The following is a 12401-nucleotide window of genomic DNA, read 5'->3' as shown; positions in this document are numbered from 1 at the left end:
TTAAAAAAAAAACAGAAAACAAAAACAAAAAACAAAGTTACCTGTACAAGTGAGAGATGATTTTGCAAAACCTGGAAGAGGAAGTTTCAAGTTTCTAGGTATAGGCATAGAGGAGATATAAGTAGATTGCCTTAGGGAGAGTACGAAAGAAACAGATTGCATCTGAATGAATCGCTGCAGTGGCCTTTCTCCTTAGCCCATTACTAGCTTCGTATATGTACAGGGACCATTACTCAAAGGGGCCATTTCATATATTACTGTGTCTCTTGGGGCTAGGAGATAAGAAATGTTTTCTATGAGTTTTCTCTTGCCTTGTCTCCTGCTCTTGGGAAACGGTAATTTTTAAAACTTACTGACCCCAAAATGTTATGAATATTTTGACAACTGTCTTAAAAATGTGAATGGGTTCAGTGCCCTACAGTAGCCAGTACAGCCAAATAGATTCTAACTTTGATAAGATTGAAAGCCTCCATGGGAAAAAAAAAGATGATAAATTTGATTCTCTGTGGACAAAAAAATCAGAAAACTAAACTAAATTCTTTAATTTTCTCATCAGCTTGCTGATTTGATGTCACAAAGATACTACTTGTAGTTTCTAGTTGTTGATGAGTCAAGCAAATGAAGTCAGTTGTACATACTGAAATCTTATTTAAACATCAATTTTTTTCTTTTGTAAATTTATTTTATTTTTATTAAGTATAGTTGATATACAATGATGTGCCAATCTCTGCTGTGCAGCAAAGCGACTCAGTTATACACATATTGACATTCTTTTTTTAATATTCTTTTCCATTATGGTTTATCACAGGATATTGAATAAAGTTCCTGTGCTATATAGTAGGATCTTGTTGTTTATCCATCCTATATATAATAGTTTACATCCACTAGTCCCAAGCTCCTGGTCCTTCCCTCGCCCACTCCCGCTTGGCAACCACAAGTATGTTCTCTATGTCTGTGGGTCTGTTTCTGTTTTGTAGATAGCTTCATTTGTACCATATTTTAGATTCCACATATAAGTGATATCATATGGTATTTGTCTTTCTCCTTCTGACTTACTTCAGAAGTAAGTATCATATTTAGTATGATAATCTCTAGTTGCATCCATGTTGCTGCAAATGGCATTATTTCATTCTTTTTTATGGCTGAGTAATATTCCATTGTATATATGTGCCACATCTTCTTTATCCATTCATCTCTCAATGGATGTTTAGGTTGCTTCCATGTTTTGGCTATTGTGAATAGTGCTGCTATGAACACAGGGGTGCATGGGTCTTTTTGAATTATAGTTTTATCTGGGTCTATGCCCAGGAGTGGGATTGCTGGATCATACGGTAATTCTATTTTTAGTTTTCTGAGGAACCTTCACACTGTTTTCCATAGTGGCTGCACTAATTTACATTCCCACCAACAGCGTAGGAGGGTTCCCTTTTCTCCACACCCTGTCCAGCATTTATTGTCTGTAGATTTTTTGCTGATGGCCATTCTGACTGGTGTGAGTTGATACCTCATTGTAGTTTTGATTTGCATATCTCTAATAATTAGTGATGTTGAACATCTTTTCTCGTGCTTTTTGGCCATCTGTATGTCTTCTTTTGAGAAATGTCTGTTAAGGTCTTCTAAGCCCATTTTTCGATTGGGTTGTTTGTTTTTTTGTTGAGTTGTATGAGCTGTTTTTATGTTTTGCACATTAAGCCCTTGTCTGTCACATTATTTGCAAATATTTTCTCCCATTCTGTAGGTTGCCTTCTAGTTTTTTTTTTTTTTTTTTATGGTTTTCTTTGCTGTGCAAAAGCTTGTAAGTTTGATTAGGTCCCATTTATTTATTTTTGACTTCATTTAAATAAGCCCACATCAAACTTTTAAGTTAAATGTATCTTTATTTTAGTGACCCTTTATTGTCTCCTAGGTAAAAATATGTAGCTTTTATAAAATGAAAATCATTTTTTTTGGATTTTTCTATTTGTGTAGTTCACAGTAATGGAAAAATTGACTTTAAAAATAGTAATGTATAAAAATATAATGGTAGTATTTTTTAAATAATAAAAATTATTTTAATATTAATAATGGAAAATGGGAAAAATGATTTTTCCATTTATTTACCACAAAATGTTTTCAAACTGTCAGTGCTAAATATTCAAATATTTTAAAAATCTACAGGCCTTTTTTCTACCAGATAGTCTTTGAAATTTTTGCTTATTTTATAGCCAGGATGGAAGAAAGATGCAGGCCAGGATGTTAAATATTTGCATGCTATGTCAAAATAGGTCATCTTTCAAAGGAGTGTGGAACACATGACCATTAGCATACTTTGTTGCTACTTATGGTGACAGTGTTCTCTGGAGCTAAGATAAATGAGATGTGAAGAACAGTCAATCTAACTCAAGAATTTAAAAACAATCTCGTTATTTGTGGGTGTTTTTTCTTGCCTGAATCTTGTCTATACTTAAAGACTACAACTGATTTGAAAACACTGCATAAACTTATTTTTAAGTATACTTGTTACATTTCCAATAATATGCTCAATATGTGTTTTTGTTTATCCTCAAGGCACTTTTTTAGATGAAGTATCTCTTAAGAATTAAGCAATGGGTCTGAATGTCAGCCTAAGAAAAGTACAAAAATACACTGTTTCCTGTTTTTCCATATTTGTAGATGCTCTGTATTGTATTATATTTGTATTATATTATTACACAAGTTTTCTTGCTTACTTTTTCTTATATATAAAAATTTATGAATCCTATATCAAGCAAATAATAGATAGCTGCCAGTGAGGCAAATTTAGGTATATTAAGTCACTGTGTCTTATTAATAATATAGGAGTTCCAAGTTAGACCTGGAAAAATTTTAATGGAGGAATGGAAAAAATTACATTCATTGCAAAGAAACTGATTAAGCCTGATGTCAAATATCAAGATGATTTCATATGCTTGATTTATTATACAATGTATGAAAAAATTACATGAAGTCATAAAGATTGTTTTACCTGTTGAAAAGTGAAGTTTTACTGAATTTATCCTGACTCCATTCTGTATACACAGCACTGTATGTGTCACCTTGATTTTATATTTTTTTGGTGTATTTTGAATAATGAATAATTTTCTCTTGTTTTGTGAAATGAAGGCTAATGTAGTAATAATGTACACATTGTCACCTTACAAACTAATTTTAAAATATTTTTTTTCAAAGTAGAAATTGTTCTTAGAGGGAAATTACTGACTATATCATAGATCCTTTAGAAAATTCTAAATTTTTTTTTTTTTTTAGGATGGAACAATTCTTTATTTTTAGACACTTTCACAAAGGGGTTTTCAGTACATGTAAAGCAAGCACATGTGCTCTCCCAATCCCCAAAATCCATATATTGCTTTTTAAAATGCATAATAGCTAAAGTATATTATCTTTACAGCTGAAGTTTTAATTAAATTCAGCAAATTTTTTTTAGCACTTCACCTACAGCATCTCTCATTATGTCTATTGCATGATTGGTAGTCGATTGACACTTAGTATTTGGAAATGAGTGAACAGATGGAAGCATTTTGTTAGCTGAAACAAGTTATATATAAAGGTATGTAAATATTACTTGTTCTCAAGTTTCTTTCAATTAGGTGAGGATTCAAACAAGTAAAGACAGAAAAGAAGTCTTTCACGGAGAAAGAACTGAATGTAGAAGAGTAGGGAAATGAGAAAGCTCAGGAAGTGCTTGGGCGCACAGTACATGGTCCCATGTGCTTGGAGCTTAGTGTTCTGTGCTTAGGGTGGAATGATAACTAAAGCTGAAGGAGTGAGTTGACCTCTCATTTTGGAGAGATTTTGACCTAGACCACATTTGTACTTAAATGCTTAGGAAATGGACACATCTTGGAAATGTTTTGATTGCAGAGGTGACATGGTGTTAGGAAGTATTTGGATGGTAGTTTACTTAGTGACCTGTAGGCCTGAAAAAAAAGAGGTTGCTGGAAGTGGTATGGCTAAGAGGCAAAACAGGCCATTTGGCTATAGTTTGGGCTATGTTTCTCAAATTATTATTATTTTTATTTTCTGAATTCTCATAGGCAAGCCTTCCAATGTTTACTGGCAACTTTAGAACACTTTTCCTCTTAGCTTTTTTTAGCTAATGCTCTCTTAAATCTATATCATAGTACCTTTACTCTCTTAGGTAGAATATTTAGCCATAGTGAGCTTCTCAAAATACCACATTAGTTAAGATCATACGTGTGTGTGTGTGTGTGTGTGTGTGTGTGTGTGCGTGTGCGTGTGTGCGCATCGCATTGGCTGCTATTGCTGTTCCTTCTAGTTATCATTAAAAATTCCACATATATGTAGGTCATAATTGGCAAAGGTAAAAAGCATTATAACTGCCCTTAAGATAAATTATCCTTCTATTTATCATATTTAGATTCAACTAAGACTTTTAGAACATGAATTATTCTCCAAGTAATTTCTTTTACTAGTGATAATTAACTTTTGTAGTATATAATAAGCTGTTATTGTGCTAACATATTACATATATTATCCTATGTGATAGTTGTAATCCTGTGATTTGTATGTTATCTTACCCATTTCTTAAAAGAGTAAATTGAGGTTTAGAGACATTAAATATTTTTCATATGCCAGGCAGATAATAAGTGATAGAGGAAGTACCCAAATTAGTCTGGTTTCAAATAATGCTACTTTTTCATCAATTAATATACGTGAATCCTTGCAGATATAGCTTTACGTGGTCTTTATTATTCCCATTTATTTTTAGACTGGGGAACAGACTCATTTATCCAGATAGAAAATGGCTAAGCTGAGATTTAACTTAGGGTTTCCTGCTCCAAATTTCATGACCTGCATGTTGTACTAACTTCCTTATCAAGTTTAGGATTAAGAAACAAAGTAAAATATAAATAATTTGGGGCCCTAAGCTCCCTGTTAATCAGTGACTTCTCTAAAATATTAGTTTTTTAAAATCATTCATCCCCCCAGCTTTGTTTCTACTAATCACAGTCTTGGATTCAGTGATTTCTGGTATCAATTTTATCTGAAAATCTATATTTTTAGTAAGTTTTATTTCTTATTGTTGTCTAGCATTGGAATCTTAAAACTCCATATTCTTCCCCAGAGCTTTATTTTATGTTGCTTCTAGTCATCCACAGGAAATGGTATGTATGATCCTAGGCATCTTCATGGTAGCTTTTCCTGCTGCTTTCTTCTGTCTATTCTATACCACTGCCTAATGAGTCATTTCAATGTCTACTTCATATTTCCCAGCTGCATTTCATTTATTTACCCAATGTACTACACATGCATGAAGAAAGACTTCTTAAAAGGTTTGTGTTCAAGAATGCTTAGATTAGTGGGTAGCTTGGAGGGGAGGAGAAGAGGATGACAGAAAGAAACTAATGGACTCCCCACAGAAAGGTAATTTTTAAAACACACAATAAATAATTTCTTATAACTCAAATCACCTGACAACATACGTAACACAGTTTGAGCATACACTTAACTTTTGAAAGAACTCTTAATTTATTAAAGTGAAAGTGCTTGTTAGCATTTGCTTCAGCTTGCACAAGAGAGGTAAACGATTGGTTTTAAAATGTTTCATAATACAGGGTTAATTAATAGGTCTTAGGGGCTTAAGATTCTTATGAATGAGTTTTTAAAATCTATAATACAAGCTTTAAAACACCACCTGCAAAATGAACAAGTGTTCTGGTGCTTGAAATATATTGATATGAGCTAAAGTGAAGCTCATAAATTTTTTTGTTCTGTTTCTCCTCTGAACAAACAGAGCTTAGGGTTGTATAATGCATTTCTGGAGTGGTCTTGGTCATTGTTCTGTCAGAAAGCAGTTTGCTATGTTGTTCCAGAAATATAGGTGTGATACATTACACACTGGGAAGAGATTTTTTATTTATTTATTTATTTATTTATTTATTTATTTATTTATGGCTGTGTTGGGTCTTCATTTCTGTGCATGGGCTTTCTCTAGTTGTGGCAAGTGGGGGGTCACTCTTCATCGCAGTGCGCAGGCCTCTCACTATCGCGGCCTCTATTGTTGCGGAGCACAGGCTCCAGACGCGCAGGCTCAGTAATTGTGGCTCACGGGCCCAGTCGCTCCATGGCATGTGGGATCTTCCCAGACCAGGGCTCGAACCCGTGTCGTCTGCATTGGCAGGCAGACTCTCAACCCCTGCGCCACCAGGGAAGCCCGGGAAGAGATTTTTGTGATATTCCAGCATTATTCTCCTTACCTTTAGGTACAATTTTACTTAGTAAACATTTGTTGGATTAACAGGGCATTGATTCTCCAGTATGACACCTACCAATTCTTAACTACATTATACTCAAACTGCCTTTTCATTTATGTTATCTCGCTGGCTCCCCTAGAAATTTAAAACATTTCATTGTTTTTTAAAAAATTGGGATAAAATATGTATAGCATAAAATTTATCATTTTAAGCATTTTTAAGAATATCGTTCAGTGGCATTAGGTATATTCACATTGCTGTGCAACCATCGCCACCATCCATTGCCAGAACTTTTTTATCTTCCCAAACTGAAGATCCACACCTATTAAGCAATAATTCCCCATTGCCCGTTCCCACCAGCCCTTGGAAACCACCATTTTACTCTCTGTCTCTACGGATTTGACTACTCTATATACTTCATATAAGTAGAATCATACAATATCTGTCCTTTTGTGGCCTTGTAAGCATTTAATTTAATGTACTACTCCTGTTTAATTCACCCCCCTCCAACATTACAGCTGGACAGAACTAAGGGTCAAAGAGGTGACAGAGTATGTGCATAGTCATATAACTAACTGATGGTAAACTTAGTCTGGGACCAATTTCTTTTCTCCTAGACTTGTGTTCTTTGCATTACAACGTGTTGATTTACTTATTTTCTCATTCAGAGAAAGTGATATTTCTAAATTTCTAAGCCAAAAATGAGAGACAAAATATCACATTCAAACAAAATTCAGCCTAAACTCAGGTCATGGTTCAAAATTTGAAAAAGTCACTGATCATGGGATAGTGTTTCAAAATTCACACTTACGCAATTATTAATAAATAGTATCTATTAAAAATACCCATAATGTATTCTATGTTGACTTCTCTGATTGCATATGGCTCTGTTCTGGGTTACCCACTGAAAATAATGTACAGTGGTATAAGCATACAGACAAATGTCCTAAAATGTTTCAAATACATGCTTTAAATCCATCCAGCAGCCTCAACTGATTGGAATTGGTGCCAGAGCACCATGACAGTAGCTGATTTGATATAACCTACCTATGCATTTATCCTTAGAAAAGGTTAAAAGTTATGACTTTTTTTAAGAAAATCACTTTAGGTTTAGACTAACTTAAACTGTGTTTGAGTGAATTCTTTTTCTTTTGGTTAAGACTGAAGATCTGCCTAACAACCTTTTTTGGGCTGGCCTTGGGCCACAAAGGGTGAAATCTCTGCAGGGTACTCTGGCATAACAAGTACACATTTGACTCCTAGGGAAGCTCTAAACTTCTCTCCCAAGGAGAGGTGTAAAGAACTTCTCCGATGTCCATTTTTTAGTCCTCATACAAGAATCCAAGGCCAGCCCTTGTCTTCAAGTCCTCTTTGATCATAAGCCACCTGCTTTTCCAGAATCATTACATTTTATCCTAGATGTCATAGAGTTCTCTATTATTCCTAATGCACTAGAACTGTGGGATATTCGTCATTATTTCACAAAAGAATTATGTAGTTAAGTAACTTTAGGAAACACCAAGTTAATACAATTTAATGATATTTTCCTTTACTTTGTTTAGAACCTTTAATATGCTAAGATGTGAACTGTATATTTATAAAAAGGATATAGGGCATTATTTCCCAGACTTTTTTGACCAACAAGCTCCATGTTAACAGTTTTTGAGGTTGGAATTCATTCTAGAATATATTCTCTAGGAAATAAATGCTAAAAAAAAAAAAATGTTCCTGGGTCACTTTTTACATTAATTCAAAAAACACTTTAGATAAGGAATTAAGTGCAATAATATGTGATTTGGAAACATTTCCATCTGTGTTATCAAGGACCTCCTGTCCTCAAGTGGGAAAGAGATTAGTCAGACCCACTGTGATAGAGTCTGTGGTGGAAAACAAGGTGCTGTGGGAGCTTATTTAGGGGACACAACATAGAGATCAGAGAAGATTCCCCCAAAGGGTGAAAGTTGAAGAGAGACTTGAAGGATGAATAGAGATTCAAAGAAAAACATATTGTTCTAGAGAGGTAGAGGTTAAGCACACACACGATGATTTGAATGGCTATTAATGTGCATGGATAAAGTTATTAAATAATGGTGCTTAGGGGACAGCATTAAGTGAACAGAAACACCCTGCAAATGGAAATAAATCCATGGCAGTGAAGCAAACTGAAGGTGAAGCATCATAAGTGGAGAGCTTTCAACAAGTCTCTAGAAGTTAGAAAGTGAATATGAGCTGGAGATTGGATTCAACACAGTACAAAAAACACTATTTAAGAGGAGTCTGCCGCTACAAAGCTGTTAGAGGTATTAGCAAGTGACTCTCAGGTGGAACACCAGCGAGACAGGTACCAAGAGTAGATGTGAGAAGAGCAGGTGAAATAGGGAGGTAATTAAAGACTTGTCATGGACTCCTTGTGCCAGGTGCTATCCCTATATTCTTTAGCCCTTTGTACCTCAAGCACAGAGCAACTCTTTGGTGTTTATACCCAGGGAAGAAAATCAGAGGACGCTTCTGTGAAGAGAATGACTAATATTCAGGTGCAGAGCTGAGGTTGCTAAAGTGGACATTGGCACTCCACAATAGTCATCTACATCCTGACAACTGTGGGACCTCTACAATACATGAACCCCCAAAAAGGTCAGTCTGTACCCCTAAGTTGTGTACACAGAGCTCCCAGAAAACTCCTCAGCTGAGAGAGAGGCCTGATGGAGATGACTGTCTGCCAGATACCCCAGAATCAACATAATCCTTTCCTCCAACAGGAAAAAGGGAATCACAGTCTCTAGCCCTGTAAGGAAAATTGGCAGCAGGAGTGAGAAAGACCAAGGCCCACAAAAATAACAAATGATTGTAGGAAACAGGCAATTCAGGAATGAGAAGATAGCTTAACAATTTTTTGTTAATAACTTCAAAAGTACAAGAAGAATTGTGTCTATAAAGAAAGGAAGCCAATTTCGTTGTATATATGTACCACATCCTCTTTATCCATTCATCTGTTGATGGGCATTTAGATTGCTTCCATGGCCTGGTTATTGTAAATAGTGTTTCAATGAACATTGGGGTGCATGTGTCTTTTTGAATTATGGTTTTCTCTGGGTATATGCCCAGTATTGGGATTGCTGGGTCATATGGTAATTCTATTTTTAGTTTTTTAAGGAACCTCCCTACTGTTCTCTGTAGTGGCTCTATCAGTTTACATTCCCAACAGTGCAAGAGGGTCCCCTTTTCTCCACACCCTCTCCAGCATTTGTTGTTTGTAGATTTTCTGATAATGCCCATTTCAACTGGTGTCAGGTGATACCTCATTGTAGTTTAGATTTGCATTTCTCTAATAATTAATATTGAGCAGGTTTTCATGTGCTTCTTGGCCATCTGTATGTTTTCTTTGGAGAAATGTCTGTGTAGGTCTTCTGCCCATTTTTGGATTGGGTTGTTTGTTTTTTAATATTGAGCTGCATGAGCTGTTTCTATATTTTGGAGATTAAGCCTTTGTCCATTGATTTGTTTGCAAATATTTTCTCCCATTCTGAGGGTTGTCTTTTCATCTTGTTTGTAGTTTCCTTTGCTTTGCAAAAGCTTTTAAATTTCGTTAGGTCCAATTTGTTTGTTTTTATTTCCATTACTCTAGGAGGTGGATCAAAAAAGATCTTGCTGTGATTTATGTCAAAGAGTGTTCTTCCTATATTCTCCTCTAAGAGTTTTATAGTGTCCAGTCTTACATTTAAGTCTCGAATCCATTTTGAGTTTATTTTTGTGTATGGTGTTAGGGAGTGTTCTAATTTCATTCTTTTACATGTAGCTGTACAGTTTTCCCAGCACCACTATTGAAGAGGCTGTCTTTTCTCCATTGTATATCCTTGCCTCCTTTGTCATAGATTAGTTGACCATAGGTGCATGGGTTTATCTCTGGTCTTTCTATCCTGTTCCATTGATCTATATTTCTGTTTTTGTGTCAGTACCATATTGTCTTGATTACTGTAGCTTTGTAGTATAGTTGAAGTCCGGGAGTCTGATTCCTCCAGCTCCGTTTTTTTCCCTCAAGACTGCTTTGGCTATTCGGGGTCTTTTGTATCGCCATACAAATTTTAAGATTTTTTGTTCAAGTTCTGTAAAAAAGTGCCATTGGTAATTTGGTAGGGATTGTACTGAATCTGTGGATTGCTTTGGGTAGTATAGTCATTTTCACAATATTGATTCTTCCAGTCCAAGAACATGGTATATCTCTCCATCTGTTGGTATCATCTTTAATTTCTTTCATCAATGTCTTATAGTTTTCTGCATACAAGTCTTTTGTCTCCCTAGGTAGGTTTATTCCTAGGTATTTTATTCTTTTTGTTGCAGTGGTAAATGGGAATGTTTCCATAATTTCTCTTTCAGATTTTTCATCATTAGTGTATGGGAATGCAAGATATTTCTGTGCATTAATGTTGTATCCTGTAACTTTACTAAATTCATTGATTAGCTCTAGTAATTTTCTGGTGGCATCTTTAGGATCCTCTATGTATAGTATCGTGTCATCTGCAAAAAGTGACAGTTTTCCTTCTTCTTTTCCAACTTGTATTCCTTTTATTATTTTTACTTCTCTGATTGCTATGGGTAAGACTTCCAAAACTATGTTGAATAATAGTGGTGAGAGTGGACATCCTTGTCTTGTTCCTGATCTTAGAGGAAATGCTTTCAGTTTTTCACCATTGAGAATGATGTTTGCTGTGAGTTTGTTGTATATGGCCTTTATGATCTTGAAGTAGGTTCCCTTTATGCCCACTTTTTGGAGAGTTTTTATCATAAATCGGTGTTGAATTTTGTCAAAAGGTTTTTTATGCATCTATTCAGATGATCATATGGTTTTTCTTCTTCAATGTTTTAATATGGTGTATCACATTGATTGATTTGCATATATTGAAGAATCCTTGCATCCCTGGGATAAATCCCACTTGATCATGGTGTATGATCCTTTTAATGTGCTGTTGGATTCTGCTTGCTAATATTTTGTTGAGGATTTTTGCCTCTATATTCATCAGTGATATTGGACTGTAATTTTCTTTTTTGGTAGTATCTTTGGTTTAGGTATCAGGGTGATGGTGGCCTCATAAAATGAGTTTGGGAGTGTTCCTTCCTTTGCAATTTTTGGAAGAGTTTGAGAAGGATGGGTGTTAGCTCTTCTCTGAATGTTTGATTTGTAGAGACGTGGATGGACATAGAGACTCTCATACAGAATGAAGTAAGTCAGAAAGAGAAAAACAAATATCGTATATTAACACATATATGTGGAACCTAGAAAAGTGGTACAGATGAACCATTTTGCAGGGCAGAAATAGAGACACAGATGTAGAGAACAAACGAATGGACACCAAGGGTGGAAAGTGGCAGGAGGGGGGTGGTGGTGGGATGAATTGGGAGGTTGGAATTGACATATATACACTATTATGTATAAAATGAATAACTAATAAGAACCTACTGTATAAAAAAATAAAATACAATTCAAAAATTAAAGGGAAAGAGGAACAATTAAAGGAAAAAACAATGTTCTTTGATTTAGAAAATCTAAAACAGAAATTGAAGAATAACTTTGAGAACATGAAGTTAAAAAGCAAAACAGTGAGAGAAACAATTACATAGGAAAGTCACCAAGTAACTAAGTAGCAGATAATTGGTATGTGTTCCCTGAATAGCAGAACTAGAGAGGAACATAGTACTCAGGGTTGTAGAAGTAAACGTCAAAAGCAGGAGATACTCCAAAGTTATTGCCTCTGGCTAGTGGGACTGGGCCTTGTGTTGAGGTGGGGGAGGGAATAGGAAGACGCTGTTGCTTTACATTACAAATTTTATAAGGTAACATATACATGTATTAATTATTAAAAATAACACAAAGTACAGAATATATTATGTTCATTTTTAAAAACAAACCCAAAAATGGAGTGAATGCATCATTGTTGAATTCTCCACTAATTGTATGTGTTTCACATATTTAATCATAGTTGCAAGATTTTGAGGCTTTTTTGTCTTTGACTTAAACACTCTTCCAAAAAGTTTCCTGAAATACCATCTCATGAATCAAATATATTTTGTGAGGGTTCAGGTTTACAATCACGTAATTTCATATTTAGAATATGGTTTATATATGAAATCTCTTTCTAAAGAGACTCATCTAAATCATTTTATGATTTTTTA

Source organism: Lipotes vexillifer, unplaced genomic scaffold (genome assembly GCF_000442215.2).
Source record: "Lipotes vexillifer unplaced genomic scaffold, Lipotes_vexillifer_v1.1 scaffold159, whole genome shotgun sequence".
Classification (NCBI taxonomy): Eukaryota; Metazoa; Chordata; class Mammalia; order Artiodactyla; family Lipotidae; genus Lipotes; species Lipotes vexillifer.
This window is presented reverse-complemented; position numbering follows the sequence as displayed.